The sequence below is a fragment of the Misgurnus anguillicaudatus genome, chromosome 21, assembly GCF_027580225.2.
Source record: "Misgurnus anguillicaudatus chromosome 21, ASM2758022v2, whole genome shotgun sequence".
NCBI lineage: Eukaryota > Metazoa > Chordata > Actinopteri > Cypriniformes > Cobitidae > Misgurnus > Misgurnus anguillicaudatus.
The window spans coordinates 15172501-15180000 of record NC_073357.2 but is presented as its reverse complement, the minus strand read 5'-3'; the positions used below and the strand labels follow the sequence as shown (position 1 = coordinate 15180000).

General features: G+C 47.6%; 21 non-coding genes and 9 pseudogenes across 21 annotated transcripts in view; all 30 read right to left on the bottom strand.

The window, feature by feature from the left end:
• Positions 1-118: 118 nt before the first annotated feature.
• Positions 119-237, bottom strand: LOC141353436 (5S ribosomal RNA). Its single transcript, XR_012360532.1, has one exon. It is a non-coding gene; the product is annotated as a 5S ribosomal RNA (ribosomal RNA).
• Positions 238-357: 120 nt separating this feature from the next.
• Positions 358-476, bottom strand: LOC141355155 (5S ribosomal RNA). Its single transcript, XR_012361581.1, has one exon. It is a non-coding gene; the product is annotated as a 5S ribosomal RNA (ribosomal RNA).
• Positions 477-617: 141 nt separating this feature from the next.
• On the bottom strand, positions 618-736 carry LOC141357293 (5S ribosomal RNA). Its single transcript, XR_012363777.1, has one exon. It is a non-coding gene; the product is annotated as a 5S ribosomal RNA (ribosomal RNA).
• Positions 737-865: 129 nt separating this feature from the next.
• On the bottom strand, positions 866-984 carry LOC141355154 (5S ribosomal RNA). Its single transcript, XR_012361580.1, has one exon. It is a non-coding gene; the product is annotated as a 5S ribosomal RNA (ribosomal RNA).
• A 128-nt stretch (positions 985-1112) lies between these two features.
• LOC141353584 (5S ribosomal RNA) lies at positions 1113-1231 on the bottom strand. Its single transcript, XR_012360680.1, has one exon. It is a non-coding gene; the product is annotated as a 5S ribosomal RNA (ribosomal RNA).
• Positions 1232-1376: 145 nt separating this feature from the next.
• On the bottom strand, positions 1377-1495 carry LOC141355153 (5S ribosomal RNA). The gene has a single exon (XR_012361579.1). It is a non-coding gene; the product is annotated as a 5S ribosomal RNA (ribosomal RNA).
• Positions 1496-1624: 129 nt separating this feature from the next.
• On the bottom strand, positions 1625-1743 carry LOC141354142 (5S ribosomal RNA; annotated as a pseudogene).
• Positions 1744-1873: 130 nt separating this feature from the next.
• Positions 1874-1992, bottom strand: LOC141353922 (5S ribosomal RNA; annotated as a pseudogene).
• A 129-nt stretch (positions 1993-2121) lies between these two features.
• Positions 2122-2240, bottom strand: LOC141355152 (5S ribosomal RNA). Its single transcript, XR_012361578.1, has one exon. It is a non-coding gene; the product is annotated as a 5S ribosomal RNA (ribosomal RNA).
• Positions 2241-2368: 128 nt separating this feature from the next.
• LOC141354366 (5S ribosomal RNA) lies at positions 2369-2486 on the bottom strand (annotated as a pseudogene).
• Positions 2487-2615: 129 nt separating this feature from the next.
• LOC141357292 (5S ribosomal RNA) lies at positions 2616-2734 on the bottom strand. Its single transcript, XR_012363776.1, has one exon. It is a non-coding gene; the product is annotated as a 5S ribosomal RNA (ribosomal RNA).
• Positions 2735-2863: 129 nt separating this feature from the next.
• Positions 2864-2982, bottom strand: LOC141354176 (5S ribosomal RNA; annotated as a pseudogene).
• Positions 2983-3123: 141 nt separating this feature from the next.
• Positions 3124-3242, bottom strand: LOC141353971 (5S ribosomal RNA; annotated as a pseudogene).
• A 141-nt stretch (positions 3243-3383) lies between these two features.
• LOC141357343 (5S ribosomal RNA) lies at positions 3384-3502 on the bottom strand. Its single transcript, XR_012363830.1, has one exon. It is a non-coding gene; the product is annotated as a 5S ribosomal RNA (ribosomal RNA).
• A 120-nt stretch (positions 3503-3622) lies between these two features.
• LOC141355151 (5S ribosomal RNA) lies at positions 3623-3741 on the bottom strand. Its single transcript, XR_012361577.1, has one exon. It is a non-coding gene; the product is annotated as a 5S ribosomal RNA (ribosomal RNA).
• Positions 3742-3882: 141 nt separating this feature from the next.
• LOC141357176 (5S ribosomal RNA) lies at positions 3883-4001 on the bottom strand. Its single transcript, XR_012363658.1, has one exon. It is a non-coding gene; the product is annotated as a 5S ribosomal RNA (ribosomal RNA).
• A 141-nt stretch (positions 4002-4142) lies between these two features.
• LOC141355150 (5S ribosomal RNA) lies at positions 4143-4261 on the bottom strand. The gene has a single exon (XR_012361576.1). It is a non-coding gene; the product is annotated as a 5S ribosomal RNA (ribosomal RNA).
• A 145-nt stretch (positions 4262-4406) lies between these two features.
• Positions 4407-4525, bottom strand: LOC141355149 (5S ribosomal RNA). Its single transcript, XR_012361575.1, has one exon. It is a non-coding gene; the product is annotated as a 5S ribosomal RNA (ribosomal RNA).
• A 128-nt stretch (positions 4526-4653) lies between these two features.
• LOC141354141 (5S ribosomal RNA) lies at positions 4654-4772 on the bottom strand (annotated as a pseudogene).
• Positions 4773-4902: 130 nt separating this feature from the next.
• On the bottom strand, positions 4903-5021 carry LOC141355148 (5S ribosomal RNA). The gene has a single exon (XR_012361574.1). It is a non-coding gene; the product is annotated as a 5S ribosomal RNA (ribosomal RNA).
• A 128-nt stretch (positions 5022-5149) lies between these two features.
• Positions 5150-5267, bottom strand: LOC141353809 (5S ribosomal RNA; annotated as a pseudogene).
• A 129-nt stretch (positions 5268-5396) lies between these two features.
• Positions 5397-5515, bottom strand: LOC141358499 (5S ribosomal RNA). The gene has a single exon (XR_012364994.1). It is a non-coding gene; the product is annotated as a 5S ribosomal RNA (ribosomal RNA).
• A 129-nt stretch (positions 5516-5644) lies between these two features.
• On the bottom strand, positions 5645-5763 carry LOC141357875 (5S ribosomal RNA). The gene has a single exon (XR_012364364.1). It is a non-coding gene; the product is annotated as a 5S ribosomal RNA (ribosomal RNA).
• Positions 5764-5892: 129 nt separating this feature from the next.
• LOC141358302 (5S ribosomal RNA) lies at positions 5893-6011 on the bottom strand. The gene has a single exon (XR_012364794.1). It is a non-coding gene; the product is annotated as a 5S ribosomal RNA (ribosomal RNA).
• Positions 6012-6140: 129 nt separating this feature from the next.
• On the bottom strand, positions 6141-6259 carry LOC141353834 (5S ribosomal RNA; annotated as a pseudogene).
• Positions 6260-6400: 141 nt separating this feature from the next.
• Positions 6401-6519, bottom strand: LOC141354185 (5S ribosomal RNA; annotated as a pseudogene).
• A 141-nt stretch (positions 6520-6660) lies between these two features.
• LOC141355147 (5S ribosomal RNA) lies at positions 6661-6779 on the bottom strand. The gene has a single exon (XR_012361573.1). It is a non-coding gene; the product is annotated as a 5S ribosomal RNA (ribosomal RNA).
• A 128-nt stretch (positions 6780-6907) lies between these two features.
• Positions 6908-7026, bottom strand: LOC141357291 (5S ribosomal RNA). Its single transcript, XR_012363775.1, has one exon. It is a non-coding gene; the product is annotated as a 5S ribosomal RNA (ribosomal RNA).
• A 129-nt stretch (positions 7027-7155) lies between these two features.
• Positions 7156-7274, bottom strand: LOC141357757 (5S ribosomal RNA). The gene has a single exon (XR_012364244.1). It is a non-coding gene; the product is annotated as a 5S ribosomal RNA (ribosomal RNA).
• A 129-nt stretch (positions 7275-7403) lies between these two features.
• Positions 7404-7500, bottom strand: part of LOC141357087 (5S ribosomal RNA) — a 119-nt gene continuing 22 nt past the window's right edge. Inside the window, exon 1 of the ribosomal RNA XR_012363563.1 lies at positions 7404-7500. This exon is cut by the window's right edge and continues 22 nt beyond it. This is a non-coding gene — a ribosomal RNA (5S ribosomal RNA).

The window sequence follows — 7500 nt, the reverse complement described above, 5'->3', positions numbered from 1 at the left end:
CAATTCGAGAGCCACTTCAAGATTAATGTGGCAACGCCATGCCATCGGCGAACGCTTACAGAAAGGATGCATTTCTGGAAAAAAATTATATGAATAAATAATTAAATAATTAATTAAATGCTTACAGCACCTGGGATTCCCAGGCGGTCTCCCATCCAAGTACTAACCAGGCCCGACCCTGCTTGGCTTCCGAGATCAGACGAGAGCTGGCGTGCTCAGGGTGGTGTGGCCGTAAGCGAGCGCTGACTCGATTCGAGAGCCACTTCAAGACTAATGTGGCAACGCCATGCCATCGGCGAACGCTTACAGAAAGGATGCATTTCTGGGAAAAATTATATGAATAAATAATTAATTAAATGCTTACAGCACCTGGTATTCCCAGGCGGTCTCCCATCCAAGTACTAACCAGGCCCGACCCTGCTTGGCTTCCGAGATCAGACGAGAGCGGGCGTGCTCAGGGTGGTGTGGCCGTAAGCGAGCGCTGACTCGATTCGAGAGCCACTTCAAGACTAATGTGGCAACGCCATGCCATCGGCGAACGCTTACAGAAAGGATGCATTTCTGGAAAAAATTTATATGAATAAATAATTAAATAATTAATTAAATAAAGAATTAAATGCTTACAGCACCTGGTATTCCCAGGCGGTCTCCCATCCAAGTACTAACCAGGCCCGACCCTGCTTGGCTTCCGAGATCAGACGAGAGCGGGCGTGCTCAGGGTGGTGTGGCCATAAGCGAGTGCTGACTCAATTCGAGAGCCACTTCAAGACTAATGTGGCAACGCCATGCCATCGGCGAACGCTTACAGAAAGGATGCATTTCTGGAAAAAAATTATATGAAAAAATAATTAAATAATTAATTAAATGCTTACAGCACCTGGTATTCCCAGGCGGTCTCCCATCCAAGTACTAACCAGGCCCGACCCTGCTTGGCTTCCGAGATCAGACGAGAGCGGGCGTGCTCAGGGTGGTGTGGCCGTAAGCGAGCGCCGACTCGATTCGAGAGCCACTTCAAGACTAATGTGGCAACGCCATGCCATGTGCGAACGCTTACAGAAAGGATGCATTTCTGGAAAAAATTATATGAATAAATAATTAAATAATTAATTAAATGCTTACAGCACCTGGTATTCCCAGGCGGTCTCCCATCCAAGTACTAACCAGGCCCGACCCTGCTTGGCTTCCGAGATCAGACGAGAGCGGGCGTGCTCAGGTTGGTGTGGCCATAAGCGAGCGCTGACTCGATTCGAGAGCCACTTCAAGACTAATGTGGCAACGCCATGCCATCGGCGAACGCTTACAGAAAGGATGCATTTCTGGAAAAAAATTATATGAATAAGTAATTAAATAATTAATTAAATAAATAAATAATTAAATGCTTACAGCACCTGGTATTCCCAGGCGGTCTCCCATCCAAGTACTAACCAGGCCCGACCCTGCTTGGCTTCCGAGATCAGACGAGAGCGGGCGTGCTCAGGGTGGTGTGGCCGTAAGCGAGCGCTAACTCGATTCGAGAGCCACTTCAAGACTAATGTGGCAACGCCATGCCATCGGCGAACGCTTACAGAAAGGATGCATTTCTGGAAAAAAATTATATGAATAAATAATTAAATAATTAATTAAATGCTTACAGCACCTGGTATTCCCAGGCGGTCTCCCATCCAAGTACTAACCAGGCCCGACCCTGCTTGGCTTCCGAGATCAGACGAGAGCGGGCGTGCTCAGGGTGGTGTGGCCATGAAGCGAGCGCTGACTCAATTCGAGAGCCACTTCAAGACTAATGTGGCAACGCCATGCCATCGGCGAACGCTTACAGAAAGGATGCATTTCTGGAAAAAAATTATATGAATAAATAATTAAATAATTAATTAAATGCTTACAGCACCTGGTATTCCCAGGCGGCCTCCCATCCAAGTACTAACCAGGCCCGACCCTGCTTGGCTTCCGAGATCAGACGAGAGTGGGCGTGCTCAGGGTGGTGTGGCCGTAAGCGAGCGCTGACTCGATTCGAGAGCCACTTCAAGACTAATGTGGCAACGCCATGCCATCGGCGAACGCTTACAGAAAGGATGCATTTCTGGAAAAAAATTATATGAATAAATAATTAAATAATTAATTAAATGCTTACAGCACCTGGTATTCCCAGGCGGTCTCCCATCCAAGTACTAACCAGGCCCGACCCTGCTTGGCTTCCGAGATCAGACGAGAGCGGGCGTGCTCAGGGTGGTGTGGCCGTAAGCGAGCGCTGACTCGATTCGAGAGCCACTTCAAGACTAATGTGGCAACGCCATGCCATGTGCGAACGCTTACAGAAAGGATGCATTTCTGGAAAAAATTATATGAATAAATAATTAAATAATTAATTAAATGCTTACAGCACCTGGTATTCCCAGGCGGCTCCCATCCAATTACTAACCAGGCCCGACCCTGCTTGGCTTCCAAGATCAGACGAGAGCGGGCGTGCTCAGGGTGGTGTGGCCGTAAGCGAGCGCTGACTCAATTCGAGAGCCACTTCAAGATTAATGTGGCAACGCCATGCCATCGGCGAACGCTTACAGAAAGGATGCATTTCTGGAAAAAAAATATATGAATAAATAATTAAATAAATAATTAAATGCTTACAGCACCTGGTATTCCCAGGCGGTCTCCCATCCAAGTACTAACCAGGCCCGACCCTGCTTGGCTTCCGAGATCAGACGAGAGCGGGCGTGCTCAGGGTGGTGTGGCCATAAGCGAGCGCTGACTCGATTCGAGAGCCACTTCAAGACTAAAGTGGCAACGCCATGCCATCGGCGAACGCTTACAGAAAGGATGCATTTCTGGAAAAAAATTATATGAATAAATAATTAAATAATTAATTAAATGCTTACAGCACCTGGTATTCCCAGGCGGTCTCCCATCCAAGTACTAACCAGGCAAGACCCTGCTTGGCTTCCGAGATCAGACGAGAGCGGGCGTGCTCAGGGTGGTGTGGCCGTAAGCGAGCGCTGACTCGATTCGAGAGCCACTTCAAGACTAATGTGGCAACGCCATGCCATCGGCGAACGCTTACAGAAAGGATGCATTTCTGGAAAAAAATTAAATGAATAAATAATTAAATAATTAATTAAATAAAGAATTAATTGCTTACAGCACCTGGTATTCCCAGGCTGTCTCCCATTCAAGTACTAACCAGGCCCGACCCTGCTTGGCTTCCGAGATCAGACGAGAGCGGGCGTGCTCAGGGTGGTGTGGCCGTAAGCGAGCGCTGACTCGATTCGAGAGCCACTTCAAGACTAATATGGCAACGCCATGCCATCGGCGAACGCTTACAGAAAGGATGCATTTCTGGAAAAAAATTATATGAGTAAATAATTAAATAATTAATTAAATAAAAAATTAAATGCTTACAGCACCTGGCATTCCCAGGCGGTCTCCCATCCAAGTACTAACCAGGCCCGACCCTGCTTGGCTTCCGAGATCAGACGAGAGCGGGCGTGCTCAGGGTGGTGTGGCCGTAAGCGAGCGCTGACTCGATTCGAGAGCCACTTCAAGACTAATGTGGCAACGCCATGCCATCGGCGAACGCTTACAGAAAGGATGCATTTCTGGAAAAAATTATATGAATAAATAATTAATTAAATGCTTACAGCACCTGGTATTCCCAGGCGGTCTCCCATCCAAGTACTAACCAGGCCCGACCCTGCTTGGCTTCCGAGATCAGACGAGAGCGGGCGTGCTCAGGGTGGTGTGGCCGTAAGCGAGCGCTGACTCGATTCGAGAGCCACTTCAAGACTAATGTGGCAACGCCATGCCATCGGCGAACGCTTACAGAAAAGATGCATTTCTGGAAAAAAATTATATGAATAAGTAATTAAATAATTAATTAAATAAAGAATTAAATGCTTACAGCACCTGGTATTCCCAGGAGGTCTCCCATCCAAGTACTAACCAGGCCCGACCCTGTTTGGCTTCCGAGATCAGACGAGAGCGGGCGTGCTCAGGGTGGTGTGGCCGTAAGCGAGCGCTGACCCGATTCGAGAGCAACTTCAACACTAATGTGGCAACGTCATGCCATCGGCGAACGCTTACAGAAAGGATGCATTTCTGGAAAAAAATTATATGAATAAATAATTAAATAATTAATTAAATAAAGAATTAAATGCTTACAGCACCTGGTATTCCCAGGCGGTCTCCCATCCAAGTACTAACCAGGCCCGACCCTGCTTGGCTTCCGAGATCAGACGAGAGCGGGCGTGCTCAGGGTGGTGTGGCCGTAAGCGAGCGCTGACTCGATTCGAGAGCCACTTCAAGACTAATGTGGCAACGCCATGCCATCGGCGAACGCTTACAGAAAGGATGCATTTCTGGAAAAAAATTATATGAATAAGTAATTAAATAATTAATTAAATAAATAAATAATTAAATGCTTACAGCACCTGGTATTCCCAGGCGGTCTCCCATCCAAGTACTAACCAGGCCCGACCCTGCTTGGCTTCCGAGATCAGACGAGAGCGGGCGTGCTCAGGGTGGTGTGGCCGTAAGCGAGCGCTGACTCGATTCGAGAGCCACTTTAAGACTAATGTGGCAACGCCATGCCATGTGCGAACGCTTACAGAAAGGATGCATTTCTGGAAAAAATTATATGAATAAATAATTAAATAATTAATTAAATGCTTACAGCACCTGGTATTCCCAGGCGGTCTCCCATCCAAGTACTAACCAGGCCCGACCCTGCTTGGCTTCCGAGATCAGACGAGAGCGGGCGTGCTCAGGGTGGTGTGGCCATGAAGCGAGCGCTGACTCAATTCGAGAGCCACTTCAAGACTAATGTGGCAACGCCATGCCATCGGCGAACGCTTACAGAAAGGATGCATTTCTGGAAAAAAATTATATGAATAAATAATTAAATAATTAATTAAATGCTTACAGCACCTGGTATTCCCAGGCGGTCTCCCATCCAAGTACTAACCAGGCCCGACCCTGCTTGGCTTCCGAGATCAGACGAGAGCGGGCGTGCTCAGGGTGGTGTGGCCGTAAGCGAGCGCTGACTCGATTCGAGAGCCACTTCAAGACTAATGTGGCAACGCCATGCCATGTGCGAACGCTTACAGAAAGGATGCATTTCTGGAAAAAATTATATGAATAAATAATTAAATAATTAATTAAATGCTTACAGCACCTGGTATTCCCAGGCGGTCTCCATCCAAGTACTAACCAGGCCCGACCCTGCTTGGCTTCCGAGATCAGACGAGAGCGGGCGTGCTCAGGGTGGTGTGGCCGTAAGCGAGCGCTGACTCAATTCGAGAGCCACTTCAAGATTAATGTGGCAACGCCATGCCATCGGCGAACGCTTACAGAAAGGATGCATTTCTGGAAAAAAAATATATGAATAAATAATTAAATAAATAATTAAATGCTTACAGCACCTGGTATTCCCAGGCGGTCTCCCATCCAAGTACTAACCAGGCCCGACCCTGCTTGGTTTCCGAGATCAGACGAGAGCGGGCGTGCTCAGGGTGGTGTGGCCGTAAGCGAGCGCTGACTCGATTCGAGAGCCACTTCAAGACTAATGTGGCAACGCCATGCCATCGGCGAAAGCTTACAGAAAGGATGCATTTCTGGAAAAAAATTATATGAATAAATAATTAAATAATTAATTAAATGCTTACAGCACCTGGTATTCCCAGGCGGTCTACCATCCAAGTACTAACCAGGCCCGACCCTGCTTGGCTTCCGAGATCAGACGAGAGCGGGCGTGCTCAGGGTGGTGTGGCCGTAAGCGAGCGCTGACTCGATTCGAGAGCCACTTCAAGACTAATGTGGCAACGCCATGCCATCGGCGAACGCTTACAGAAAGGATGCATTTCTGGAAAAAAATTATATGAATAAATAAATAAATAATTAATTAAATGCTTACAGCACCTGGTATTCCCAGGCGGACTCCCATCCAAGTACTAACCAGGCCCGACCCTGCTTGGCTTCCGAGATCAGAAGAGAGCGGGCGTGCTCAGGGTGGTGTGGCCGTAAGCGAGCACTGTTTCGATTCGAGAGCCACTTCAAGACTAATGTTGCAACGCCATGCCATCGGCGAACGCTTACAGAAAGGATGCATTTCTGGAAAAAAATTATATGAATAAATAAATAAATAATTAATTAAATGCTTACAGCACCTGGCATTCCCAGGCGGTCTCCCATCCAAGTACTAACCAGGCCCGACCCTGCTTGGCTTCCGAGATCAGACGAGAGCGGGCGTGCTCAGGGTGTTGTGGCCGTAAGCGAGCGCTGACTCGATTCGAGAGCCACTTCAAGACTAATGTGGCAACGCCATGCCATCGGCGAACGCTTACAGAAAGGATGCATTTCTGAAAAAAAATTATATGAATAAGTAATTAAATAATTAATTAAATAAAGAATTAAATGCTTACAGCACCTGGTATTCCCAGGAGGTCTCCCATCCAAGTACTAACCAGGCCCGACAATGTTTGGCTTCCGAGATCAGACGAGAGCGGGCATGCTCAGGGTGGTGTGGCCGTAAGCGAGCGCTGACCCGATTCGAGAGCCACTTCAAGACTAATGTGGCAACGCCATGCCATCGGCGAACGCTTACAGAAAGGATGCATTTCTGGAAAAAAATTATATGAATAAATAATTAAATAATTAATTAAATAAAGAATTAAATGCTTACAGCACCTGGTATTCCCAGGCGGTCTCCCATCCAAGTACTAACCAGGCCCGACCCTGCTTGGCTTCCGAGATCAGACGAGAGCGGGCGTGCTCAGGGTGGTGTGGCCGTAAGCGAGCGCTGACTCGATTCGAGAGCCACTTTAAGACTAATGTGGCAACGCCATGCCATGTGCGAACGCTTACAGAAAGGATGCATTTCTGGAAAAAATTATATGAATAAATAATTAAATAATTAATTAAATGCTTACAGCACCTGGTATTCCCAGGCGGTCTCCCATCCAAGTACTAACCAGGCCCGACCCTGCTTGGCTTCCGAGATCAGACGAGAGCGGGCGTGCTCAGGGTGGTGTGGCCATAAGCGAGCGCTGACTCGATTCGAGAGCCACTTCAAGACTAATGTGGCAACGCCATGCCATCGGCGAACGCTTACAGAAAGGATGCATTTCTGGAAAAAAATTATATGAATAAATAATTAAATAATTAATTAAATGCTTACAGCACCTGGTATTCCCAGGCGGTCTCCCATCTAAGTACTAACCAGGCCCGACCCTGCTTGGCTTCCGAGATCAGACGAGAGCGGGCGTGCTCAGGGTGGTGTGGCCGTAAACGAGCGCTGACTCAATTCGAGAGCCACTTCAAGATTATTGTGGCAACGCCATGCCATCGGCGAACGCTTACAGAAAGGATGCATTTCTGGAAAAAAATTATATGAATAAATAATTAAATAATTAATTAAATGCTTACAGCACCTGGGATTCCCAGGCGGTCTCCCATCCAAGTACTAACCAGGCCCGACCCTGCTTGGCTTCCGAGATCAGACGAGAGCGGGCGTGC